The following is an 8,798-nucleotide window of genomic DNA, read 5'->3' on the forward strand; positions in this document are numbered from 1 at the left end:
TTTTTTTTTAATCTTTGAGAAATAAGAAAGAATAAAAATTAAAACATGGCATGAATGAAAATTAGTGGCCGGGATTTAATCTCGATCCCCTCGAATCTCCACAAAAGATGAAGTCAATTTGATAATTCTACCATTACAAACTTTATGAAAATTAAAAATAAATAAAGTTTTCTAACAACTCATGTAATGATGCTTGCAACTTCATCTGCTCCTTCAACCGTGTAAATATTCACTTCTGAAGCTTCAAATGGTCCTTTCTCAATCTAATAAGCTTGTAACACATAAAATAATAGTTGAACCGAGCCTATCAAATTTTGTAGATGAAGAATGAATGCTTGTTGAATCTTCTTAGCCTTGGATCGTGTAATAGGTATAGTTGGAACATTTGGAACACCGTGGCCCTTATCATCTTCCTCCTCTTCAAAAGGATTCGTCCTCGAATCAGAAAATCATCACCTACATCAATAGGACTCGAGTCAGCAACATTGAAAGTAGGATGTGCTGAAATTCTCATGGAAGATCATTTTATATGCATTGTTATTAATTCTTTAAAGGACTTGATAGGGGTCATCCCCTCTTGGATGTAACTTTGTCTTTCTTTGAGATGAGAATCACTCCTTGCGAAAATGTATCCAAACCCAGTTACTAGGTTGAAAAATGATTTCATTCCGTCCTTTGTTAATTCTTGAAGAAATGTATCCAAACCCAGTTACTAGGTTGAAAAATGATTTCATTCCGTCCTTTGTTAATTCTTGAAGCAATGTATCCAAACCCAGTTACTAGGTTGAAAAATGATTTCATTCCGTCCTTTGTTAATTCTTGAAGCGACATTGAAATTTTGTTTCTCAATTGTCTCATTCCCATCTTTATGCAATGTTTTGATCTCATTTGCATTACTTGTGGCTACTTTACTCACAAAAATATTAGATGATAGAAAGCAAATCAAGACACGTAAGTGGATTAAATCCATAAACAACTTCAAAAAGAGAACCATGAGTGGCATACATTCGTCCCAAGACTTAATATTCTTACAAATAATAGCCCTAAGCAATGCTCATAATGTTCTATTAACCAGCTCATTAATCTAAAGATGACATGCAGTTGAAAACAATAATTTGTTACCCAATTTATAACTTAAAATTCTTATAAATAATAACTCTAACCAATAACCACCTCAGATGACATGCAGTTGAAAACAATAATTTAGTACCCAATTTATCTACCATACTTTCCAAACATTGGCAACAATGACTACAAAATTTATAAACATCATGCTTCATGGCTATCTACCATACTTTCCAAACATTGGCAACAATGACTACAAAATTTATAAACATCATGCTTCATGGCAAAAGTCATATGGATAGCATTTTCTCCCATGTCTTGGTTTCGCTAACTAAAGTTTTCCAATAACTTCCAAACTTCATTACCTTATATAACCTCTTGGGATAAAATTAGAGTACTTTTCTATAAACCACCAATCCTAAAGGATTCATATAAGATTTTATAAAATAAGATCTACTAATGAATTTCATAGCATTTGAAGGTCATCTAGGTCATGAGCTGAAGGTAAATTTCCTTAGGGGCATTATGGTCATTTTACACCGTTTATTGGTTTACCTACTTATCGTTATCCAATGACCACCAAAATTCATATCCAACCTCAATATACTATAATATGCTCAGTATTAAAATTTGATGGGCAGCGGAGCTCATATAGTGGGTTATTTTAACATTACTTAAATCTCGAGCTATTTGATCGGTTCAGGGTCTTAACTCAGGGTTCTTTGGGTTTTTTTTTCATATATTCTTAATTCATACTTGGTTTAGGGTTCATATGAAAATCCAAGCGATTTCTACAAGTATTTCTTATGAGAATCGGTCTGTAATAGGGTTAAAATTGAGAAAACCCAAGAAAAGGTCAAATTTTTAGTTGACTTGGATAGTTTAGTTGAACTGGCCATATCATCGTTTTCTTCCTCTAAACAGGAAGAAGATGCGCATTTTTCACATCGCCGCCATCTGAAACTCGGCCTGTACAGCCACATTTACAGCATTTCTCTTCTTGATTTCTTTGTGAAACTTAAAGATGAGTGTTACAAGGAAGGGTTAGGGATTGATTTGATACCTTCTCGTAGATCGTAGCCTAAGATATTCGCTTCCAAAGTTCGTCCAAAATCTGATTTATCGCTGGAGAAAAAACAAAGGATTTTTATATTTGGTAGCCGATTCTAGGGGTTTCAAGGCCCTATTTCTTTATTGAACCTCTTTCATATCCTTTCTTCAGGCTAAAGGAATTGGTTTAGAGGAATGTGTTTGAGTCTAGGACCTTAATTTCTAGAAATCGAACTCAGTATGCAACTCACTCAAAACACAAGAGTTTTGATCTCTTGGGTAGCTTGTTCTACGACGTTTCAGCTCTCAATTCTTTCATCAAGTTTACTCAACTTCTTCCTTTGAAACTAGAGGAATCCTTAATTTGAAGGAAAAGAGATCGTAGATAGGAATTCGACTCTTATCCCCAATTTAATTTCGAAACTCCTTCAATTCGGCACGCTCTCGAGGTTATTTTTCTTCGTGGTCTTCTATGGAAGCATTCCTTGGAGGTGTAGAAACTAATTGGAACCATTCTTGCTCGACGAGTCATCATGTATCCTCGAATTTGATTTTCAAGTTTTTCTTGAAGTTCTTCAATGGCGGATTGAATTGAGGGAATGGTTTCTGGGCACTTTCAAAACTCTATTTCTTCATAAAACTTGTGGGTAATCTTGTTGAGAAACTGTAGGAATATGTTTGAAGAGAAATGGGGGAGGAATTCACTCGAATTTGGAAGAAATCTGAGAGTAGGAGACCCATAATCTAAACGCTCATTGCCTTCGATTGGGGGATCGACCTTTCTCGATTCTTATTCCGTATTGTTGCTCCTACTTCAGTCTTTATAGGAGATGCTTAAACCAAAATTGAGAGCTCCAGAATCTTCGTTATTTAGATGTTCGATGAGAAATGGTGGAGGATTGCTCTTGAATTTGGAAGAAATCATAGAGTAGGAGACCCATAATCTAAACGCTTATTGCATTCGATTGGGGGGATCAACCTTTCTCGATTCTTATTTCGTATTGGTTCTCCTACTTCAGACTTTATCGGAGGAGCTTAAACCGACATTGAGAGCTCTAAAATCTTCGTTATTTACAGATTGAACTTTCTGGATAATTTTTCGGAGATATCAACTCCGATCATAGCCTTATCGACCTTGGCTTTGAATACTAGTCGTTGGATGTGATGATCCGTGCGTGTTCATTGAGATCATATCAAATTTTGGAGGAGATCCAACGGTTGAGATTTGAGTTTGAAGGATTTTGCTCGGATGGTCACGGTAGATGCTCTGATTCTAATAGGAGTGGCATTTCTCTAATTATCCATTCTTTCAAGGGTATTTTGGTAATTTCCACATTTTGAATATTTTATTATTATTTTTCTCGAAAAATCCATAATATTTCTACAAATTCCTCATTGTTTTTTGTTCATTTCCCCCTTATTTTTAAATCTTGAGATTCCTTCTACATAAGGAATTACAAATCGAGAAAGATTTTTGATAATTGATAAAATGACTTTTTTGCCCTTGAAATCACTTGTTAGGGTACTCAATTGACTAAGTCCCTTGTTCTTGCTTAAAACTTTAATTTTTTTCCTTTCTGTCCTTTGGGTCTTTCATGAGTGGCTTATTTTTGTGGGAGCTAATTTTCTTCATGTTTGGGGTGTTACATATACATAATCGTTATAAGCACAAAATAAGAAGCAGACTCAAAAGAAGAACTTATGGGCAAATAATGGTTACTTATGGGTATGGATCCTAGTAACTTATTTAGCACATTATTCACATAGTTCTATGTACTTGGTACATGGATTATTGATGAATTTAGGTTTATACATTATGTCTTGGGTTAGGCTTTAAGAGTTGAGGTTTTAGCTTAGGAAAACATTAGAGGGTAACCTAACATGGACTGATTTGTAGGAAAACCTACTAGCACTTTGAGGACCTCTTTCCTTCACCAAACTTATGGGTAAACTTATTTAGATGGTGCAGGAACAAGTTTGGAAATGAACAGTGGACTAGTTCTCGAATTCGAGGTAAACCCATGAACACGATACCCCAAAACAAAAAACTTGTATCTCTCGATTGGTTACTCGATTAAGCTTGCTTCTTGCCCCTAATAGTCTACCCTAATTCATAATTTATAGACGGATTTTCCACTACCATTGAAACATCTAGAATTTCTATAATTTCATTCTTGATTTTTTTGAATCTTCTGCCAGAAATGTCTTCTTCGATCGGAGCCTTTCTTTTTTAAGCCCCTTGTAATTATTATTCTATAAAAAATTTAATGATTTGGGAAGTTTATAAAAATTAGAAAAAGTATCATCTTCTCAATGTTTTTTCAATTCTACTTGTTCTTTGCTTCTAGATACAACTTAGTAGGAATTATACACGGTCTCTTATTGGAGACCTTGAGTGTTGCAAATTCTCCTCTCCTTTGAAAACTTTCGGTCATCGAAAGTGCTTAATCTAAAATAGGCCAGGGTACAAGGTTCTTATTTGCCTTCTGTTTCACAAGTGACTTCTTCTACTCTATGATTCTTCCATAGGACCTTAACAAGAGCAATTTCCTTGTTTCTCAATCTTTTGACTTTCTTGTCTATTATTTGAATCGTGTCTTCTTTATACGTTAGGTCATCTCTCAAGAAGAGAGTTTCATGAGCCAGTACGTGCGAAAGATCTAGGGTATACTTCCGTAGTATGGATACATGAAAGATATTACGTACTACAGACAAATTTGGGCATTGCCCGATTCTAGATCCAATCCTTTCTAATATCTCAAAGGGATGGATAAACCTAGGTCTTAGCTTCCCCTCTTTACCCTACCTGAGCACCCCTCTCATGGGGTGCTACCTTTAGGAATATATGATCCCCTACCAACAATTCCATGTCCTTGCACCTTAGATCTGCATAGCTTTTCTCTCGGCTTTGTGCGGTTTGTATCCTCGCTTTAATCTTCTAGACTGCGGCGTTGGTAATTTTCATAGCTCTGGTCCAATAGTTTTCGTTTGCCCCCCTTCTTCCCAAAAGATAGGGGATCAAAATCTTCGTCCGTAGAGAACCTCATATGTGGTCATTTTTATGGTTGCTTGGCAACTATTATTATAAGAGAATTTCATAAGGGGTAGGTATTTATCCCAGCTTCCTGCTAAATCGATCACATATGTCCTCAATATTTCTTCACATATTTGCTTGAGCATTTCTGTTTGACCATCTGTTTATGGGTGGAATGTCGTACTATAACTGCGTACCCAATGCCTTTTGTTGAATTTTTCAGAAGCGAGATTTAAATCTGGCATCTCGGTCTAATACTATTGCCTTTTGTTGAATTTCCAGAAGCGTACCCAATACCTTTAGTGATGAATATTCATTTTTAATGTTAGCAAGAGTAGCTCAGTTGGGAGATTGTTAGACGGAAGATTTGAAGGTCACACGTGTTTTATCCACGTTCAACGCACCTAATACAAGTTTATTACCTGACTATACAATCTAAAAACACAACTTTCTTATTCAATCTAAAATTAGTGATTATTTCTTTTTTAAATATAATGAATTAGCAGAAGTACCTTTACTTATGAATTTTCATTTTTAATATTAGCGGGGATAACTCTGTTGGGAGAGTATCAGACTGAAGATTTGAAGGTCACGTGTTTGTTATCAACGTTCACCGCATCTGATTCTAGTTGCATAACCCGACTATTCAATCTAAAATTAGTCATTATTCCTTTCTAAAATCTCAATGAATTATCGAAAATACCTAACGTGTTCTAGTTCACCGCACCTTATACAAGTTGGATAACTTGAATATCTTATTAAAAATTAGTGATTATTTCTATTTAAAATTAAAATGAATTAGTGAAAATACCTTTACTGATGAATTTTCATTTTTAATGTTAGTGTCGATAGCTTAGTTGAGAGAGCATTAGATTGAAGATCTAAAGGTCTCGTGTTCAATCTTGCATAATTTGACTATTCAATTTAAAATTAGTGATTATTTCTTTCTAAAATTTCAATTAATTAGCGTAAATACTTTTACTTAAAAATTTTCATTTTTAATGTTAGCAGGATAGTTCAGTTTGGAGAGAGTCAAATTTAATATTTGAAGGTCACGTGTTCGATCTCCATGTTAACCAAACCTATTTCGCATAACCTGACTATTCAATAGAAAATTAGTCATTATTTCTTTTTAAAATCTCAATGAATCAGCTAAAATACCTATACTGATGAATTTTTACTTCTAATGATTGCGGGGATAGCTCAGTTGGGAGAGCGTCAGACTGAAGATCTGAAGGTCACGTGTTCGATCCACGTTCACCGCACTTTGTTTAAGTTGCATAACTTGACTCTACAATTAGTGTCATTAGCGATTATTCTGTCACGTTTTTTATTCAATTGACATAAGTTTACCTTTACTTTTTGAATTTTCAATTTTAATATTAGTGAGGAGAGCGTCATATTGAAGATTTAAAGGTATCTCAATCTAAATGAATTAGAGGAAGATCTGTCACGTTTTTTATCCAACTGACATAAGTTTACCTTTACTTTTTGAATTTTCAATTTTAATATTAGTGAGGAGAGCGTCATATTGAAGATTTAAAGGTAACGTGTTTGATCCACGTTCATTGCATTAGCAATTATTTCTTTTTAAAATCTCAATCTCAATGAATTAGAGGAAGATCTGGCACGTTTTTTATCCAACTGGCATAAGTTGACTAAGTTGCACAACTTAACTATTCAATCTAAAACATGTGATTATTCATTTTTTTATGTTATCTGGAATGGCTTAGTTGGGAGAGCATGAGATTGAATATTGGAAGGTCTTGTGTTTGATCGACATTCATTATATCTTATAGTTTAGTTGATTATAAATTCTTCTTAAAATATAATGAATTAGTGGAAATAGCTTTACTTATGAATTTTTATTTTTAATCTTAGCGGGGATAGCTTAGTTGGGAGAGTGTCAAACTAAAGATTTGAAGGTCACGTGTTTAATCTTCACGTTCACCGCACCAGTTTCCATTTACATAAGCTAATTATTCAATAAAAAATTAGTTATTATTTATTTTTAAAATTTCAATGAATAATGAATTAGCGGAAATACCCTTACACATGAATTTTGATTTTTAATGTTAGCGGGGATAGCTCAGTTGGGAATGAATATCTCAAGGTTACATGTTTAAGCCATGTTCACCGCACTTGGTTTATGTTGCATAAGTCTATTAAGTTGCATAACTTTATTCAATCTAAAATTAGTGATTATTTCTTTTTAAAATATAATGAATTAGCGGAAATACCTTTACTTATGATTTTTTTTTTTTCAAATATTAGTGAGGATAACTCAGTTTTGAGAGCATCAGACTGAAAATCTGAAGGTCACGTGTTCGATCCACGTTCACCGCACCTAATTCAAGTCACATAATTGTGTTCGATCCACGTTCACTGCACCTGATTCAAGTCACATAACTCGACTCCTGACTATTCAATTTTTTAAAATCTCAATGAAGTAGTGAAAATATTTTTATTTTTAATGTTAGCTGTAGATTCAAGTTGACTAAGTTGCATAACTCGAATATTCAATCTAAAATTAGTGATTATTTCTTTTTAAAATTTCTAAATTTTCATTTTCAATGTTAACGGGGATAACTTAGTTGGGAGAGCGTAATATTGAAGATTTGAAGGTCACGTGTTTGTTCGACCTTCACCACACCTGATTCAATTAGTATAACTTACTATCTTATCTAAATTTAGAGATGATTTCTTTTTAAAGTTTCAATGAATTAGCGTAAATAATTTTACTCATGAACTTTCATTATAATGTTAACCATAGATAGCTCAATTCAATTGGGAGTGAGTCTGTAGATCTAAAGATAGGGTGGATTCCTAATTCTTTATTTGACTATAAATGCTTCGTAAGACATTTAGTAAAATGACTCATTTGATTGCATGGAACAATAAAATTGATCTTCCCATAGAATTGTCAATACATTATACTTTCAATGTTGCTAAGTTGAGTCCCTTTGATGTAGGTGCTGATTTTTCTGATTCGAGGATGAATCCTGAAGAGGTAGGTCACGTGTTCGATCCACGTTCACCGCATCTGATTCAAGTCACATAACTCGACTCCTGACTATTCAATTTTTTAAAATCTCAATGAAGTAGTGAAAATATTTTTATTTTTAATGTTAGCTGTAGATTCAAGTTGACTAAGTTGCATAACTCGAATATTCAATCTAAAATTACCGATGAATTTTTATTTTTAATGTTAGCAGGATAGCTCAGTTTGGAGAGCACCAGTGAAGATCTAAAAGTCACGTGTTTGATCCACGTTCACCGCACCTAATTCAAGTTGACTTACTTGCATAACTCGAATATTCAATCTAAAATTAGTGATTTTCATTTTCAATGTTAACGTGGATAACTTAGTTGGGAGAGCGTAATATTGAAGATTTGAAGGTCACGTGTTTGTTCGACCTTCACCACACCTGATTCAATTAGTATAACTTACTATCTTATCTAAATTTAGAGATGATTTCTTTTTAAAGTTTCAATGAATTAGCGTAAATAATTTTACTCATGAACTTTCATTATAATGTTAACCATAGATAGCTCAATTCAATTGGGAGTGAGTTTGTAGATCGAAAGATAGCGTGGATTCCTAATTCTTTATTTGACTATAAATGCTTCGTAAGACATTTAGTAAAAT

At 33.8% G+C, this 8,798-nt stretch overlaps 1 non-coding gene across 1 annotated transcript; it reads left to right on the forward strand.

Annotated features, from left to right (window-relative positions):
- The first annotated feature begins 6,341 nt into the window (after window positions 1-6,341).
- Window positions 6,342-6,414, forward strand: TRNAF-GAA. Its single transcript has one exon. It is a non-coding gene; the product is annotated as a tRNA-Phe (tRNA).
- Window positions 6,415-8,798: the final 2,384 nt, after the last annotated feature.

Source organism: Cucurbita maxima, unplaced genomic scaffold (genome assembly GCF_002738345.1).
Source record: "Cucurbita maxima cultivar Rimu unplaced genomic scaffold, Cmax_1.0 Cma_Scf00167, whole genome shotgun sequence".
NCBI lineage: Eukaryota > Viridiplantae > Streptophyta > Magnoliopsida > Cucurbitales > Cucurbitaceae > Cucurbita > Cucurbita maxima.